General features: G+C 42.6%; 1 protein-coding gene across 9 annotated transcripts in view; it reads left to right on the top strand.

Moving 5' to 3' along the window:
- Nucleotides 1-19975, top strand: part of CSGALNACT1 (chondroitin sulfate N-acetylgalactosaminyltransferase 1) — a 257501-nt gene that overhangs the window by 130911 nt on the left and 106615 nt on the right. The window contains exon 1 of one of the 9 annotated variants that reach the window (XM_072950193.1): nucleotides 15105-15339. The exons of the other annotated variants lie outside the window; for them this stretch is intronic. The gene's annotated coding sequence lies outside the window, so the exon portion shown is untranslated. Of the gene's footprint in view, nucleotides 1-15104; nucleotides 15340-19975 lie in introns of those variants that run through there. 9 annotated transcript variants of the gene reach the window in all.

The following is a 19975-nucleotide window of genomic DNA, read 5'->3' as shown; positions in this document are numbered from 1 at the left end:
GGTGCTAAGTCCTTGATCAGAGGCAGGTGAATCAAGCTTATCTTCACCTGGTCAACGAGGTGCCTTTTCATCTTCAGTCACATGTGGTCACTGGTCTTGTCACAGGAATGATGCCCGTGGTCACCAGGTTGTGTAAGCTTGGATGGAAAGCAGCTCCTGTCCTGTGAATTTATGGGTGGAGGAGAGAGCCTTGACTGGTCCACGCTCTCTCTGCGGTGCTGGGAAATGATCCACTGAAGGGCGGGCCTGAAGAAGAGAAAAGGGGACCACTTTCTGCATGGGTCTACATAATCTGCTTCACTCAGACAACTCCCCATTTATTCCCTGCCGCAGCCCTGGGAAGTACTTCTTCTTAATTCTTTAAATACAGATGAGACATGGAGGCTCAGAGAGATAAAATAACTTGTCCAAGGGAGTAAAGATGGCTTGAGATGGATGGGGCTAGAATTCAAATTCCAAAGTCCACTTGGATGTTCCCAGCCCCATCCTGCTGTCTGTGGGTGGTACCCGTGTCAGTGCTGCCATCACTCTTGCTTCTGAATATCTTCTTTGTGGTTGAGCTGGGTAACAAGCTCTAGAAAACATAAAGAGTTGCTTTATTGCTTTCTGTCACCCGCCATCCTGGAACAGGCTTTGAAAGAAGACAATATGGTGGTGAGGGTCCCTCCGTTTTCTCTGCCGAGTATACTTAGATTAGGCTTCTTTTGATTTTAGGAGTAGGTGATGGGTTTTTGAATAAGCAGTTAATTGTGCTCACTGGCAGTGAGTCTTCACGTCTAGAATTTGTAACATTAGCTTGAATTTTATAATGGCATAAGAAATTTCCTGGAGGAAACAGAGTATCGCCATGTGATATAAAGCCAGCGTTAGTATAATAAATATTAATCCGAAGTTAACTGTTAGCCTAAGGTTTCTTTTAATTCAGGATCCAAGCTAAGTCTTACTCTGTTAAAAGAAAAAAAGAGAGAGAAAAAACCCTTTATTTCAGCTCAGTTTGAAGCAGTAATGTGAAAATCACCATGAACTTGCAAATAGGAGTGATATTAACTGTCTCCGTAACTTAATTACAAGGATGCCAAATACCACCGCCCGAGAGGCGCATGGCTGTAAGTTTCCAGGTTTAGGGAACGCAGATTTCTCGAATGTTAGCTCTGGACGGTGATCATTTAGTTTGATGCTTATGTTTGATGGATGAAAAAAGCACAGAGGTGACTGATCTTCCAAAAGTCGCAAGGCTGGTGGGTGGCAGACACGGCTTCTGATTTTGTCACTATATGTAGTGTTGCTTTTAGTTGGAATCTTTTTAAGAAACCGTTTAGCCAAGCCTATTAATGTAGCCAACTGTTAGTCTTGGCACAGCTCGTGTTTCTGTGTGTTACATGATTGTAACTGAGTAATGCAGACGTACCCCAAAGCTGCGGGCTGCGTGGAGTGACAGGCATCAGCGTTAGTCCTCTCGGACCCCGAGTAAGAGCAGGTGGCCAGCAGAACCTGGAAGCCTTGGAAAATTTCATTCCAGTTGCTCAGTGACTGGCAATTGTAGTGAGATGAACTGTAGTTCTCTGTTAGGTTTTTCTGAACTATGCCTGCTTCTCGTTGTCAGAAAGGACTGAGACTTTGGTAGCCTGATACATTCTGGGAAAAGGTCACTTAGCATGGAATCAAATGACCTTACTTTCATTTTAACGTTAGAGGCTGGTCAGCATTGGGTTCAGTGCAGCTTAGAATTTTTTTTTTCCTCTAAAGTATGTGTCTATGTCAGTGTCTGCCCTCGTGGTCTGATCTGGCTTCTCCAAGTCCCCAAGGCTCCCAGCTGAGAAATCGTTTGAGGCATCGTGCGACGGTACCTGTGTATCAGTGTATTAGCTGAGATGCTTTCTACAAAAGATAGAAAACCCAGCTCACACTGGCATAAGCAAAAAGGGGGATGTATTGACTTATATAAATGCACAGGGGCAGCTGGCTTCTGGGATTCCTTGGTCCAGGGACTCAAATCTCTTAGCTCTGCATTTCACGTTGGCTTCATTTTTAGGTAGTGGGAAACGTTACATGTCTGTGGGTTTAATTCTTGCTGAAGACTGAGCATCCTTCTCTCTTGGTAATCCCCGCAAATCCCAGGACAGACTCCCGCTGGCTGTGACTGGGGCGTGTGTCCATCTTTAACCTAATCCCCGTGTCTGGGGATTTGAATTACTCAGTTGACCAGGTGATGGTTATGTGTGTCACTCCTGAAGTTGGGTGATTTCCTTCACACACGAGCTGGAGAAAATGATGGTTTAGTAGATGCACCCAGGATTTTTAAATTAAGATCCCTCAACCTGGATGCTGTAGTGTCGTTAATGGTCCAAGTCATCAGTGTTGATTTTTATCCCTTATATGGTTCTTCTGTTGGTTTCTGAGTCATCTGTGAAAACTTCAATCATGTTCTTCTATTAAGTTATCATTCACCAGGACAGTATCTAAAACCCCAGTAACTGGGGACATACAGTCGGTGGTGGTGTCCAGTAACAGCATGGTCTTCTTGAGGAAGGTCTGAGTGACAGGACTCTTGTGTTTTCAAGCCTCAAAAGTCCCAGCTTTTCCAGGACTCCTTTGGGTAAGACAGATACTCAAACACAGCCTGGGCGAGTAGGTTATTATCACAAAATTATCTTAAAAAAGTTTTTTCTTCTTGTGTAATTACATTTCAGGCATACAGCCTGATAGTTTAGCCTCTGTATACACTGCAGAGTGATCACCTCCACAGATTTAATTACCATCCATCACCATGCAGTTGACCCCCTTCACCCATTTCACCCACCCCCAAACCCCCTTGCCTCACAAAATTATCTTTAAGCTTTTGCATCTGATTGCTTTTCCTGTTGACTAAGATGAATAACTTTCTAGGTTGTTGGAAAAATCAGAATATATTTCTGAAGTCTTTGAAATGATTATGAGTCCACCACTCTTTTTTTTTTAAAGTGTAAATCCCTTTAGAACTCTTTTTTTTTTTTTTAAGGTCGTTGATGTGTAGGTGTTGGACAGCGTTATGTAAGTTACAGGTGTACTCACCACTCTTAAATATCTTCACTAGCAGCTTTCCGTCTTCCTGTTACATGATCAGCTTCACCACACGAGAATAATCACTCAGTTTTATTCTCTGCATGATGGGCCTTGGGCTCCTAGAAAGCGAAATTTTGGATAGAAGTGTACTATTGATACGCAGTAGCTGATGTTTAAAATATTCATGTTAAGGGTTAAGGAAGCGCCAGACTTCAGTAAAAATCTTTTCACTTTATAGAGGAAGTGACAGGTTTTTAAAACTAAAAATGAAACAGAAAAAAAAAATAAAAGAATTTTTATGTCACAAGTGATATCTGACAGAATTCAGCCTCAAATGAATAAAACATTTTGACCTGGGGTCTTTAATAAGGCATTCTCTGACCCTTTATCCTTAGTTTGGCTTAATAGCTAAGTGGGTAAGAGAGGCTATTGAAATTCCGTGACTGAGTGTGAGAGTGTGAGTCGGACCTAAGTATGTTCTTCGTATCTGCCTTCACACCTCCTCCCCAGTACACGTCCCCTAATTGTGGTTGACGGAGCTTCTTGGATCTGTGGCTTGATGTCTTTAATCAGTTTCGGAAAACTCCTGGTGATTATTTCTGCAGCTAGTGCTTCTTTTTTCTCCTCTTGGGATTCCAGCTGCATGTATGTTAGCTCCTGTATCTGTGTCTGGAGGCCACCTCAGCTCTTTTCTGTATTTTCATTCTTTTGTTCTGTGTTTCTATATGGGCATTTCTCCTGACATCTCTTTTAAGCTAAAAAATCCTTCTACTGCTGTGTTGAATCTGCTGTTAAATCCATGTATTGGATTTTTAATTCCAGTTATTATATTTCTATCTGATTCTTTTGCATAGATTCCTGTAGCTGATAAAATTCAACATCTTTAATCTGTTCTCCTGCACACAGCAATTATAATTATATTAAAATTCCTTTGTGATAACTGCAATATATTACCTAGATGTTACACCTAGAGTAGTATATGTTATCCATTCTTTCTCTTCGTTTTTGATCACTTGTTCTTGCTTCTTGTTGTGCTTTGTAATTTTTTATTAAGGACCTGACTTTGTGTGTGAAAACCGTAGGGTCTTTGGAAGCTATTACCTTCCTCCAGAGAAGACAGTTTTTTTCCTGGTGGGCAGTAGAATAAAGCTCTTCATCTAAAGCCTGCCAGCAGTTATGATGATTGGGGTGGAGTTCAGGCTGGTATGTTTCTGTTGACCTGACTCCTAAGGCATTTGGCAGTCAGCTTTGGAAAGGACCTCAGGAGGAACAGTGTGAGTGATGTGGTGGACGTGGGAGTCAGACTGAGGGACTGAGAGGTGAGAAAACAGAGACAGCCAGGAATGGTGCTCTTTGGGGTAGCTTGCCTATGCGGGGCTGGAGGGTGGCCCATGACATGGTTTTGAGTCAGTGTTCACACACACACACATACACACACAAATGCAAATTCCTAGATAGCACAGAGATGCTGTAGCCCCGTAGAATGGGAACTTGTCCTTTTGCCTGTTTATTAGAATATGGGCCGAGATACCCCCAAATGCAGTGATTAAATAACAGTTAATTTTTTTTCACTTCAAGTCCAGAGGTGGTGGTTCACCCTAAAAGCAAGAGACACTGGGAAAATAAATGCCTTCTGCTTTGAGACAGGAATCCCATAGGGTGGATTCCTAAGTACAGGAAGGGTGTACACAGAGCCTGGGGCAGGACAAGGGTCCACTGCGTTGGCTGATGCTAAGTCCTCTCAGTGGCTGTGTGCTGGCCTAGCTCCCATAACAGGGCGGGCCTTTGGGGGAGACACTGTTAGGAGTTATGAGAAGTTAGTATTCCACATGCCAGTGGCAGAGTGATTGGCGGGGGGAAGAGAGTCTCAGGACGGTGTCTGAAGCCTGCCTGCTGCCTCACGCCATGGGCATGCCTGGGCTGTGCAAGCCACCTGTGCTTGCCCCCAGAGGGCTGTGGCTGACCCGGACCCTGCACCAGCCCGTTGCCATGACTGTGGCATGATGTTTTCCACCGTTGCATTCAGGGATCTTGCATGCCAGCTAACCCTTTACTCTTGAACTGACTGTGGCAGAGGGCTGGGCTAACGGGATGCCCGTAGTTTTGGCTATTGGCCTCAAGTAATCCGGGTTTGGGCATCGTCCTGGCCACTTCCACTTTCCTTGTTACAGATGCAGTCTTCACTCCAGCCTTGGCTCCAGGGTCTGACTCAAGTCAGACAGTCTTATTTGCCTTTCTATTCTTGTTGCCTGGCACAGGGACCTGATACCTCATTGATGCACCAGGGTGGTGGGAGGGGCTCGCTGACATCTTTTGTGCCCCGCCCCCACCTAGCCCCAGCAGTAGAGCTGGTATCCTGTTGAGAACAAATTATAAGTACTCCAAGGCCCTGTACAGCCCTCCCAGTTGATTTCCTCCTCCTTGCATCCCAGTACCCAAGGGGATCAACAGCTACCAAGAGGAAAGCCTGACCCGCTGACCCACCCATCCCCCAAGACGATCCCCTAGGAGGCAGATGGAGCCCCATGTCAGATTTGGAGTATTGATTATTACAAGGGACTGGGAAATCTCACCTCTGATTTAAGATTGTTCTTTGACTTTGAGTGACTCTCCAAGAACAGACAGAAAGGACCTGGCACCTTTCATCTGGAGCAGGGGAAGGCCCCCCTCCCTCTTCTAAAAGGACAGAGTGGGAGAAGCTGTGTAGAGTGGGAGAAGAAGCTGTTCACACTCTGTAGGAGTGCTCGTTCACCGTGCTGCTTTCGCAGACGGTGCGTGTTCAGATGAAGGTGTGGGTAGGGGCTAATGTCGGGCTGCATAAGGAGATGCTGAACCAAGCTGACATCATCTTTTTCAAGTCTTGAGTCAAAGTAAAAACTCTGAGTGGCATACTTGGGAGTGTATGCTTTTAAGTGATCAGCTGCTGGGAGCGCAGACCCACTTTTTGTTCATTTCATCCGTTCTCCTCTGTGTATTTCTCATTTAATGTCCTTTCCACAGGGCGTAACAGGTACAGTGTTGACACTGATTCCCTTGTATTGTCTTCTTTTCTAAATACAATTTTTGGGGCCATGACAGTTTGCTAGAGAAAGTACTCAATTATATCTGATTTCAGATTATTTCTCTTAACTGGGACAGAGTGAAAAATAGCACCTTGTGTCTTTTATGAACATCCATGACAAACTTTAGTGTGAATTGTCATAAGTGACCCCGATTCATAAGACACTGAGTTGTGTCAACATTTAATAGTCCTTCTGAAAGGCCGCTTTTAGCATTTGCTGTCCAATTTCCTTCCTTGGGCAGAGAAACTGTACCTTGCAAATTGTCCACCCAAAGGGTAAGTTTATTTATTTGTAGTTGGGTAAATAGGGTTAGTGTGAACTGTTAGAGTGACATTATATTTGCTGGATTAAAACTTTAACTTTGTGAGTACTAAGGACACATACAGTAATTCTTTCGCTGGCCCGAGAAGCTTTGGTCCGTGTGAGAGTGGCCTGAACCGTGCGCAAGGCTAGTTTCCCAGAGGGACTCTTGAATCATGTTTCTTAAAATGAAAGAAGCATGTGAAAGCATGATTACTGTTTTAAGGAAAAGTATGTACATTTTTGTTGTTGTTACTGATGGCTTTCCACTTGATTAGTCGACCTGACTGTTTTTAGTATTAAAAAAAAAAGCACTTGAGGGGGAGAGGGTATAGCTCAGTGGTAGAGCGCATGCCTAGCATGCATGAGGTTCTGGGTTCAATCCCCAGTCCCTCCATTTAAATAAATAAATAAGTAAATAAACAAACCTAATTACCTCGCCCCACCAAAAAAAAAAAAAGCACTCGATGGTGAATGACATTCTCTGGCCACTGAAAATACATGGTTACCATGTGACATATGATGCGGGTGTTTCCCACTCATGTGAGAAGTCGGTGAAAGGGGAAAAAAATGAGGTAAGGGCTTGTTTGTTGGTACAAACGTGGCAGGCAGTTTTCATCTAAATATTTTGAAATGAATCCAACTTATGTCTCTATGCTCCCCAGGAAACTTACAGTATCTTCTTAGAAATTCAGATTTATCATACAGTAGCTTTTCAGGGGGTTCTGGTAGCAAAAGGGCAAAGGTGTCTGTTCCATTTTGCTGATGGACTGTAGGTTTGCCCGGAAGCTCTGAAAACTCAGTGGCTGAGACAGCCCAGGCTGTTTCTCCGCAGGCTTTGGCTGTGGAAGCTGAAATTAGCACCTTACTCTATGGCTTTTCAATAGAAGTTTGTTGTTGTTGTTCTTTTTTTCAAATATTGATTATTTTTTTGTTGGGAGTTGCTTAAGCTGAAATTAACATCTTAGACTCTGTGGCTTTTCAGTAGAATTTTTTTTTCAGCTATTTTCATCCGGAGTTACTTAACAATGACAGCTGCTTTATGTTTTGATCATTAACTTAAGATGTCTTTAGCACCTTTTTCCTGCACATGCCGTAAAAGACGCATTAGTCAGTGAGGAAGAGGTGGCTGACGGCGGCCCTTCCCCTGGTTCTGATTTCCGATTGCTGTCAACTCCCTGTGTCTTTCCACTGTAGACACACCAGGCTTCTATCAACAGCAATTCCTCAGCTTTGGTTTCTGGGATCCTCCGGATAACAGATCTTTACTGGGGACTGGCTCATGTAAGACAGAGGGTTTAGCCGATGAGTGTCTCATGCATATTGTGTGTAGAGCTTGAAGAGTCAGAGGCATTCTCTGTACATGCCTTGTTCAATGAGTCGGACCCTCAGGGGCAGCGGGAGCTGCCGCCTTCAGCCCCACGGGACCCTTCAATCAGGAAGCTGGAGGTGCTGCTCATTTCGGTGCTGGTCCTCATTACCCCTTGCTCTCTGTTGATGTCTGGATTTTGATTAGGGCGTCTTTGAGATGTTAATGAGGAGCAAACTATAGAGACACAACAGCTTATGTATCTGTGTAGAGAGAGAGTCCTGTTCCTTATTTGATTGGCTGAAGGGTCCTTTCAAGTGTTCAGACATTCAAATTATAGCCAGCAGCAAAACTGTGTTTACAGAAGATCACTTTTTCTTGTCATTAGAGTGATTAAAATAAATATTAAGCATTGATAAACAGCCAACATTTTTTCTCTTACTTACCTTTTTAATGAGGTATAATTTATACTTCAGTACACAAATCCTAAGCGTACAGCTCAGTGAAGTTTTGCATATAAATATACTTGCATACTCACCACACAGATCAAGATTTAGAACATGTCTGGCACCAAAGAAGCTCCCTGTCCACCCCCCCTCACACTTAATACTCCAGCCCTCAAAGATAAGCACTCTTCTTATTTTTATTTTTTTAATTTTTTTAATTGACATATAGTCAGTTACAGTGTGTCAGTTTCTGGCGTACAGCGTAATAGTTCAGTCATACATATACATACATATTTTCGTTTTTATATTCTTGTTCATTACAGGTTACTACAAGATACTGACTACAGTTCCCTGTGCTGTACAGAAGAAATTTGTTTTTTATCTATTGATAACCACTCTTCTAACCTCTAGTCCAGCATATTGGATTAGTTTTGCCTGTTTTTGAGCTTCGTGTAAGTGGCATCATAAGGTGTGCACTCCCTTTGAGTCTGGCTTTGTTCACCACGTGTAAGGTTGATACAGCGGTTTGTTCTTTTTTGTTGCTGTGCAGTACTCGGTTGTATGGATATACTACAATTTATTTATCCATTTTTACCGTCAATGGACAGTTTGTGTCCATCACACGATGGCTATTACCAATAAAGCTTCTGGTGGACATACCTGTTCTTGAATAACTGTGCCACAGAGAGTGTGTTGATGTTTAGAACACACCCACAAACAGTTTTCCAAATTGGTTGTGTCAGTGGACACTCCCACCAGCAACGTAGGCAAGTTCCAGTTGCTCTGCATTTTTATCAACACTTGGTTTTGTCAACAACAACTTTTATCATTAAAAAAAATGGTGGCTGTAATTTAAAAATACAGTTTGTATATCTCCAGAACTCAGTTACTTGTTTTTAAGTGAAATTTTAATTCCCCAAGTGATATTACTGAGTACCTACTGGGTTCAGAATGCTTTATTGTGCTGTAGGGTCGGTAAGAGAATAAAATGTAACCCCGCTTTCAAGGGTTTACCGCATTCCACGAGGGTGCTGTAGAGATCAGGCCATCTGCAAGTCAGGAGATGATAAAGTGTCCAAGTCAGTAGTCTCTCAAACACATCTTGACAGCAGGACGGTGTCCTCACCTACATTGTCAAGTGCATTATATGTGTGTCTCTGGCATCTTTTCACTTTTCCCTTTAGCACTGTAATGTCAGCTTTTTACTTTCCAGCATCCCTCACTGTGCCAACCCATCTGGCTAATGGTAGCACTATGTACTCTGGATCTGTCTCTTGAAAAGTATTCTGTCTTTCTCCTCTACGTTGTCAGAATTGGTTCCCCCAAATCTTGCTTACGAGTCAGGAAAATTACATTTCGTGTTAAAATTGGATAATGGCTCGTATGTTACTTCCTTCAAGAAGTATTTTTCTTTTGAAAATGGGTTCCAGGAGACATAATATCTTAGCTCGAAGGAATTTAACCATTGATATAAGGAGTGTTGATATTTTCAGGCTAATGGAGAATTTTGAGACGTCTGCTTTATAAATATCACATAAGGGGAAGCTGTCCATTCCACCTACATTTAAAGGTAGCTCTAACAGGGGAATGACTGAAAAATAACGCAAAAATTTCAAGTAATTCCCATGCAAGGATGAATTGACCCCCAATATATATCCATTGGTTTGGACTATTTATTCTAAATGGATTGGGTTAAAATAGATGGCATAGAATCTCAGGTGTGTTGAAAGTTTATATATACCCAAAAAATGCCATTTTAGATCTTATATTCCAACAGACTTTCCTTTATACTCATTATAAAGTTAAAGGACTTAAAGTCTTTGTTTTTCAGAGTTAATATAGTACATAGTGTAGAAATTCACATGTTTCTTCAACGTTTGCTTAAAACATAGGCTAATGATAAGAATTCTGGTCCACCATCAGCATCTTCATTGCACTTGTCTGACCTGAATTTTTATGTAACACGTCAAGATACCTTGAGATTTCAAAAAGCAGCCTTTAAGTGAGAAGTTATCATAATTATATTCTATTTATTTTTGTTTCATTTGTTGTGACTAAAACCTATGCACACACCTGAGTTACTTTTGGAAAACTCAGTAAAGTTGACAATTTTCCTGGCATAGGTGTTGCACATCTTTGGTTAAACCCATTTCCAGACATTTTATATTTTTGATAATATAGTCAATGGTGTCTTTTAAATATTTCATTTTCTAACTCTTTGTGCTGGTGTATGGAAATACAATTTATTTTTCCGTATTGAATTTTGTATCTCTTAAACTTAAAATTCTTAAAACTCTTGTATTAATTCTAATATTTATCCATGTTTTCTTTTGGGTTTCCTACACATGCAATCACACATCAGTAAATAATGACAACTTTATCACTTCTTTCCATTCCTTATAATTTTTATTTCTTTTTCTTGCCTTACTGCATAGGCTCAGATCTTGAGTACTATGTTGAAGGGAAGTATTGGTGATAAGGCATCCTTCTCTTATCCCTGGTCCTGAGGGGAAAACTTTTATCGTTTCACTGGTAGGTCTGATGCTTGTTGTATGGTTTTTAAATACCCATCATCAGATTAAACAGGTTGCCTCCTGTTCTCGGTTAAGAGTTTTTACCTTGATTGGATGATGAGCTGTATCCCACTCGTTGTCTCTGTCTCTGTCTCCTTGTCATACTGTCTCTTTGATGGGAAGATGGCAGCAGTGACCCACGCTCATTAAGACGTGATCTTTTAGATTGTTTATCGCCGATCAGATCCTTTATCGCTCTTTCTTGGCTGATAGATGCTGGAAGAATTGGTGTTGACAGTCACCTTCACACCTCCTTTTTTGTAATGGTTCTGAGTAGGGACTGGCTTATAGCTTCAGTACATTTTGGGATTTTGTTTTGTCATTTTTCCCCCATCACACCAAGGCTAGAGTCCTTTCAGTAAAAATAATCTGTGCCCCAGCCCTATATTTTGCCATTAGCCCTAAGGTGACTGAGTGCATTGAATCAGAGGAAACTGGAGGAAGAAAGCAGAGCCCAGGTGAACTGGGAGTATCGCCCTCATCCTTCTGTGGGCAGCACATCACTGTCGAGATACCTGGGGTTCCCTGGCTCTTGCAGGGCAAGGGCCTCTCCTCCGTAAGCCCTTGTGTTCCCTTCCCAAGATTGAAGGTTGGTACTAAATTCTTCTCAAGGGCTATTATAACTCTAAGGCTCTTTGACTCTTTGAAAGATTATCTATCAGCATCTTTTTTCTCATTATCCCCACTACCCTGAGGGAGTCAAAAATTTAATCTTGTATTTTAGGAGCGGAAACTACCTTACAGAGGCCAAGTGAGTGGCTTCAAATCATAATGCAAATGGAGCACTATATTCTAGATCTGTCCTGCGAAAAGGAAATGGAATATGTTTAAATTATACTTACTTAAAATATATATTTTGAAGAAGTTTATTTACTTCGAAGCAAAAACTTTATTCTGATAGCTGTCAAATTTCTTGTGCCTCACTTTTCAGAGTGTCTAGCACAGATGTAATGATCAATTAAGTGTTTAGTTTCTGGTGGCTGTTGTAACAAATGTTGTAAAATGACCACAGGCTGGGAGGCTTAAAACAATAGAAATGTCTTTTCTCGCCATCTGGAGGCTAGAAGTCTAAAATTGAAGGGTCGGCAGTGCTGTGCCCCTCTGTGGGCTCTAGGGGAGAACCCCTTCCTTGCCTCTTCCAATGTCTTTTTTTTTTCCCTTGGTGAAAGTACTGGGAATTGAACCCTGAACCTAATGCATGCTAAGCCCGTGTTCTACCACTGAGCTATACTCTCCCCTCTCCCTTCTTGCCTCTTGTAGCATTTATTGTTGGCTTTTGGCCACATCCCTCCAGTGTCTCCTTCTGTGGTCACACCTCCTCCTCCCGTCTGTGTCAGAACTCCCTCTGCCTCTCTCTTAAAAGGATGCGTGGGATCGCATTTAGGGCTGAACCAGGTAATTCAGGATAAGCATCTTTTTTCAAGATCACGACCTTCATCACATCTTTTACCATGTAAGGCAATACTCACTCTTAGCCGTGCGAGGCAATAGTCACAGGTTCCAGGATGTGGATGTATCTCTTTGGAGACCACTATTCTGCCCACTAAATGTAGCAGCTTTTTTTTTTTTGATGATGATGATGATGATTTTCTCAATATAACTAGAAACAGGCATTAGATCAGCCTTGATTTAAAAAAATTTAGTTAAAAAGTTTTAAAGTTATGCTCCATTTATAGTTGTAAAATGTTCGCTATATTTCCCTTGTAAAATATATCCTTTTGGCTTATTTTATACCTAATAGCTTGTATCTCTTAATCCCCTAGCCCTGTCTTGCCCCTCCCATTTTCTCTCTCCCCACTGGTAACCACCAGTTTGCTCTCCATTTCTGGGAGTCTGCTTCCTTTTTTGTTACATTTATTTAATTTTTTAAATCAGCCTTGAATTTCTTTCATGTATGAATAGAGGTGCTTCTACTTTTGGTACCTGAAAAAACGGAGCTGGAGAAAGTAATACTTGAATATGTCACCTATTTACCCTTTAGACTTCCTGTTTATCTCCACTAAAGTGGGTTATTAGAGACCTTGAGTTTGAAAGCTATCTCTAACAGCCTGATTATATGAATGAATGTCATCTGTGGAGTGAAAGACTTCATGTAAAAAATATGCATGATGTTGAAGAATGTAAGGGAACAGTCATGCTGCAATGCCTGGAGAGGTGATAGTTTATGCCAGAGAAAATTGCAGGGACACATTATTTTAAGTGTATTCACTCTGGGAGTCAGACAGACCGGTAGTTTTTTGTTTTGTTTTGTTTTGTTTTTTTTGGTATGATGTTTGTCAATTTGAGAACTTTTCTGAAAGATGAATTTTAGTCTTTAAAGTAATAATTCTCTAGCTATAGGATAGGAAAAAGGATATTTTCTGTAAGGACGGCTGTAACATTTATAGTTTGGCTAAATGTGTAATACGGTGATTTTCAGTGAGACTTGGTAGGTGGAGGTGACCTGGATTATGTTCACTTGCTTTATGACTCATTCATTCAACAGATATTTACCGAATCCTGGTGTGTGCCAGGCACTGTCCTAGCAGCTTGGGAAGCTGTGATGAACAGCACGCATAAGGATTTGGCTTTCCTGGAGTTCGTGTTCTAGTGGGGAGAATAGACAATAAAGAAACAAGAGAAATTCAGAGAATGATAAATGCTCTGCAGACAGCTGAAGGGAGATACGGTTCAGAGTGACCAGCGGCTTCTTGATTGGGTGATTGGGGAAGACCTCTATAAGGAGGTGATACCTAAGATGAAGCAGGGCTGGACAGGAAGGAGGGAGCCTTGTGGGTGGGCTGGGTAGGGGCAAAAACCTGCAAGGCAGTTGGAAGAGCTCCTGCAAAGACCCTGAGGTGGAGAATGAGTTTGACATATTTGAGGAACCAAAAAATGAGCAGAGTGAGGGGTTTATGGGAGGAAATGAGGTTAGAAAGAGAGTTAGGGGCGTTCATCAGGTTTTGTCGTTCTCAGCTCTTAGAAACATCTGCAGGAACTTAAAAAGAACTCACCTGGATCTCGTGCCAGGCAGATTAAATCGGAATCTCCGAGGGTGGAACCTGGCATTCATTTTTCTTGCTGTTGTTTTGTTTTGTTTTGCTCCCAAGGTGATAGCGGTGAGTATTGAACAGTATTTCCCCACTTTTTACTATCTGGGATCCTTTGGTCCAAGATGGCTCTTAGAAATTACTGTATGATCAGTAGCTAATTAGAACTTATGGTCAAAATGAAATTGTCTTTCTTACCACTTCGAGTTGATTTAATTCCAGCCCAAAGCAAGGCGTCTTTGACTGACTTATTACGTGCACCTCGTGGGCTAAAGTTCAGTTTGTGGTGGACGGTTTGTGATAGCCCACGAAGTCACAATACTGTCTGGGGGTAGGGTCCCTGGAGGTGTGGGGAACCTGTGGGGTTCAGACATAGTTCCGTGATTGTTTGTTTCTAATAAGGTACAGCTAAGTTTTAAGCTAAATGTGATTAATGCAAGATCAACAGTTTTGACTCCCTTGGTTTATTGCTTTTTACAAGTTTTGGTGTATTTTTAATAAATGCTAATTCATAGTTGCAAAGAAATTCTAATCTAATCTGAAGCCAGCATGGTAATTCAGGGTTTTGAAAGGGAAGGAATTTTATTTGAACACCAGCGGAATGTCAGTGGAGTCCTTTAACAGAAGGAATGGCATTATGAGCTTTATGTTTTTACAAGGTCTCTCTGTCTCCTTTGTGGAGAAGGGGTTGGAGGGGAGCAGGGGAGAGCAGGGAGCCGCCGGGAGGCCGGGGCGAGGTGGTGGGGCCCCAGGTAGTGCCGACAGGACTGCCTACGGATCGCACATGGGGGATAAAGAAGGACATCACAGTCGGCCCTAGCTTTTCAGTCTGAGCCACCAGCTGGATGGTAGCTCCAAGCTCAGAACGGAGCAGCCCAAGGGAGGAGCGTGTTTGAGAAGGGAAATCGAGAGTTTGGCTGTGGACACGTTTAGTGAAACAGATACTTCAGCTGAAGTTTAAGCCAAGTCTTCTAGGTGCGCAGAGCACAGAGGGATCCACTCAGGATTGGGACGGTCCTGAATGGGGACGGTCCCAGCAGAAGGAATGTGACTTGGAGCAGGCGGTGTTTGGTGAGTAGAGGGGCAGAAACGCACCTTCCAGATTTCAGAAAGAGTCGGTGCCGAGTCATTGGGAGGGGACGGCAGAGTGGGCCGGGGGAGCTGCGTGAGTGGGTGGGGCAGCGTGCGTGGGCGGGTGGGGCAGCGTGCGTGGGCGTGGCATCGTGCGTGGGCGGAGAGCTACATGGGAGAGGGCAGCGTGCGTGAGCGGGGGAACGTGCGTGGGGGCAGCGTGCGTGGGGGGCAGCGCATCGAGGGCAGCATTGGGGGTAGGAGGCAGGAGCGCCGTCTGAGCCCCGTAAGTGTCATGCTAGGAGGCCCGGCAGCCTCTGGGGGCCCCTGGAGTCTGCACACAGCTGCTTGGAGGGTCTGAGCCCACCTGCAGTTGGGAGGCCTGGTCGGTGACCTGACGGAGTCTGAGGCAGGAAGAGCGCCTCGGAGGCTGCTGTGGGGCGTGGGCGTGGTGCCCAGAGATGAGGACTTGAGTAGGGCGGCGGCTGTGGGAACCCCGGAGAGCAGGTGAGTTAAAGGATGTCGACCGTGATGTGGAAGGATGTAGGTGGATGGTAGATTTTCACCGAGTTGAAGCCTCCAAAGGTGAAAACTCAAGTCATCTGTGACTTGCCAGCTGCTTCTGTAGCTGAAGATGATTTTTTTCTCTTTTGTTTCTAAGTTAGGATTACTCTACTATACAAGGGGACTTCAAAATAATTTATTTTGTCTGATCCTAAAGAATTTGTACAAAATGAGTACGCCAGAGTCGGCCTAATTAGAAAATGTTTTTAATTAATTTACTTTAAATGGAGAGACTGGGTATTGAACCCAGGACCTTGTGCATGCTAATAAGTACTGCTTTACCACTGAGCTATACTTTTCCCCCTAAACATACTTCAGATGACCACAAATGATTTTCCAGAGTTGAAGACTGAGTGAAGTGTCTCAGAGCCGAGCTCCGTTTGATCCAGCTCCTCATTGTGCAGGGGAAGGCAGTGGGCCTGGCAGGATGGCTGGGTGGGATAGAGCAGAGCCCAGAGAGGGGCTGCAGCAGGCTCTCCCTGCACCCTCATCATCGGGTAGGGAGGCCCTAGCCTGGAGGAGGATGGAGGACAGGGGTCTGTGAAGACACTCTAGGGATCAGGAGAGAGAAATGAGGGCGCTGGGGCCTCGTGCTGGAATTGCGGGCCCTCCCCAGCCCGTCTGGCCCTACCAGGGCTCAGGTCCCCTTGCCTCTTTGGCCCCTGCGGGTGCAGGCCGGTAGCTTCCACTGGCCTTCCTCCCTATCTCGGACCCCTGTAAGAAGATATAGTTTCGCAGCATTCCTTCCGCCCTGGGCCTTGGGGTGGTTTCTAGTAATTGGGCCGTGGGGTCTCATGTCTTCTCTCTCGTGCTCCCCGCCCTCCTCAACTTCTCTAATCACTTGCGAAGGACCCAGGCTTGCACATGCGTCCTGATGGGTGGACCCCAGCTCGGTGGGCTGGATCAGCTCCCGCAGCCAATGACCTCAGTGCTCGGGCGTGGATGTTTTCTGTGGTGGAGGGCACACCAGGGCAGAGCCCAGGGCCTGCGAGAAGAGGGCCGAGTCTCCACTGTTACTTTTAGTCTATTTCTTATCATCCTTTTGTCTTCCTGTGCTTGTTCATGATAACGAAACATTTATCCAGGAGCTCCAGATCAAGCTCTAGAGTTTACAGATTAATTTTCAGTGATTTTCGTTGTAGAGTATAACAGATGTATAAAACAGTTTGTAGGCCATAAGCATATAGCTTAATGAATAGGTTGAAGAGAAGCAAGACCTGTGTAACCCAAGCACTGGCAGCCTCCTCGCAGCCTGCCTTGGGCCCTCCCGATCACACCCTGTCCTCCTCCCCAGGTGACCACCCGCATTTTATGATAATAATTTTCGTGCTTTAAAAACCCATCTCTCCTCTCTGTAAGTAATATCATTTGCCTTTTCCTGCTTGGGGATCGTACGTACATGGGGTCAGACCACTTCTCTTGTGTCTGTCTTCTTTGCTCTACACCAGGTTTGTAAGATGCATGTGTTTTGTTGTGTGGTGCTCTAGTGTGGTAAATTTCACTGGCCTGTAGTATTTCATTGACTGAAAATGACATTGTATTTATCCACCTCTTGGTGGTGTTAACAGTTTGAGGAGTACAGCTGATGCAGCTGGGAATATTCTGTGCCCGTGTTCCAGGGGTACACTAGCTTGACGTTCTGTTAGCGGAGAAGTCAAGTTTGGGGTCTCTTCACCTCTACTCTGTTCCAGAAGGTCGTCTGACTTTGCCAACACTTAGTATTATTGTCAACCCATTTTTTTGTTTTCAATAAATGAAGAGTGTGTATTCATATCTCTTTGTGGGTATTTTTTTCTTTTTTTTTCACAGTTCCTTTTTTTCAGTTTTTTTTTTTAAAGAGGGAGAGGTAATTGGGTTTATTTATTTACTTAATAGAGGTACTGGGGATTGAACCCAGGACCTCGTGCATGCTAAGCATGCCCTCTGTCTCTGAGCTGTGCCCTCCCCTGTCTTTGTGGATTTTCTTTGCTTTTCTCTGTTACAAGGAAGTTGATGAATTTTTTCCTGTATTTACGACCACATGGATTTCCTCCTCCATGGAGTGGATCGTTTTTCTGTTGTGATGTCTGTCTCTTCTGAATCGTTTGCAGAATCCCTTGTATGTTCTGGGCCCTCTTGTTCCCTACGTTCTCCATGTGGCTAGTCTCTTCTCCTGCTCAGCCATGAGTTTCCCATGGTGTTTCTTGGTAAATGGAAAATTTTAATTTTGATGTAGTCACACTTACAAATGATCTCCTTTATGGTTTGTGCTTTTTTGTGCCTTGTTTAAGACATCCTTTCCGACCCGAAGGAAAGGAGGATGAAGGATTTCATCTGTTTAATTCTGTATTTAGTGTACTTTCTGTAATAAACTTAAGTGAATTTAATGTATTTTTCTGTTTTGTTTTCTGTATTTAGCCTTTCATATTTAGGTCCAAAGTTCATCTGACAGTAATTTTTATGTGTGATGTGAGGCAAATTGACGTCTTCTCTGTGGACATGCAATCACTGCAAAGACTCTTCTTTCTACTTGTATGTTTTATCACATGTCACTATGAGTGTGAGTCTGTTCTCTTGATCTATTTCATGCCTATAACAACACTGGTTTACTTTGTGAAAAAATCTTGGTATCTGAGAGCATTCTTCTTCAAGAGAGTCTTGACTCGTCCAGATCCTTTGCATTGCCATTTAAAATGTATAGAATCAACTTAGTGAAGTTCCATACCCTCAAATCAAGTTTTGGGATTTTGAGTGGGATTGCACTGAATCTGCAAATTAATCTGAAGAAAATGGACATTTTATAATATCCAGTCCTTCTCTATTTAAGTCTTGTTAAACATCTTAATAAAGTTCTGTAGTTTTCCTTTAAAAATCTTACGTATCCTTTGTTAGGTTTATTTCAAGGCACTTAAGTATTTTTTTTATGCTGTTGCAAATGTTAAATCATTTTAGATTTGATTTTCTGCTTGCTGTTTGTATTCAAATTTGATTGGTTTTTCCGCAGTGCTAGTTGATTTTCCTAAATTGTTAAACTCTCCAGACAGCTTATCCGTAAATACCTTTGGATAGTCTACAAACATAATACAGCTTTGTTTCTTTCTTTCCAGTCCTTATACCATTTATTTCCTTATTCACGTTGCACTGACTGGGCTCCACTGACTGTTGACCGGAGGTGCTGATGGTGGACATCCTTGTCCTGTCACTCGTTTTATGGGGAAATTTTCTGCATTTAACCATTAAGTATGTTGTTTGCCATAGCATTTTGGGGGAAGTGAAAAATAAAGAGGAAGGAAGTGATCTTCTATTTCTGCTTTTCTAAGGGTTTTAAATCATGAATATTGAATTTTACTAAATATATTTTCTGCATTTGTTGAGTGGATTATAGATCTTTCTGCTTTAGACTGTTAATGTGAGAAATTAAATTCTCGATTTCAGTATGTTAAACCAACTTAGTACTTGCAATAAAATCAATTTGATATTTTATTTATTAGTGAATTCAATTTGCTGACATTTTGAGTAGGGCTTTTTGTATCTGTTCATGAGAGATTAGTTTGTGATTTTTCCTTTTTCATACCAGCTACCATCTTTGTTGTTAAAATAAGGCCTTGACATATTTAATTTCATTCTGAGGAATAAAAATCAAGCTTTTTGATGTGAAAGGCACCATTGCACTGAAATAGAACTATTTACCCATGCATGTAGTTCAAGGAATATCAAATATTTGGAACTGATTTCCCTTGGAAAATTTCAGACCATGTTCAGAATGTTTCAGGTTGGCTAATAATGAGAAAATTCCTTTATAGAAATTGTTTCACGGTAAAAAGAGTTCTTCCCAAAATATTTTTGCAAAAATGTTGTTGACATGTACATAATGGCCTCATCCTTTGATAAACCAATTTTTAAAAGATCATTAGACTTGAGAGGGAGGGTATAGTTCAGTGGAAGAGTGCATGTTTAGCATGCACGAGGTCCTGGGTTCAATCCCCAGTATCTCCGTTAAATAAAAATAAATAAACCTAATTACTCCCCCACCCCAAAAAAGATAATTAGACTTAAAACTTGCCTATGATTCCATTTCAGTCTCTAAACTAAATGTCAGGGTGGAAAGAGCTTTTCTTGTCTCGGATAACCTGTGACAGTAACGATTTGAGTACTGAGTCAGTAATTGGTGTATTTTCCTAAAATAGTTTTTGGAAGGAAAAGACAAGTGTTGTAAGTTTAAAAAGTACAATCTAGATAAAAGCCACGTGATGTAAAAGATACAATTTTGATTGATGTTAATTAACTTTCCAGGCCCTATGTATCTTTTTCCTGTATTGACCTGTTCTTTGCGAGGGTGTTCAGACACCACCTGGAAACCTCGACAGTATAACTTGCTCAGCTCTGGGGACCCCTGGACCTTAATTGTAAAAGAACCCACGTGTCTGAGGTAGTGTTGGGAAGGACAAGGTCCAGGCAACCAGCCTGAGAAAAGTGTTCATCCCTCGCAAGACTGGCTGGGTGGGTGCGCATACACATGTAAACTGACGCTGCTGACAGCTGAATCTAATTGGGTACCTTAAAGAACCACGAATCCATAAAAAATGAAAGTTAAAGTGCG

This window comes from Vicugna pacos, chromosome 26, assembly GCF_048564905.1.
Source record: "Vicugna pacos chromosome 26, VicPac4, whole genome shotgun sequence".
NCBI classification, from domain to species: Eukaryota; Metazoa; Chordata; class Mammalia; order Artiodactyla; family Camelidae; genus Vicugna; species Vicugna pacos.
The sequence above is the reverse complement of the archived record's forward strand: the minus strand, read 5'-3'. Positions and strand labels throughout refer to the sequence as shown.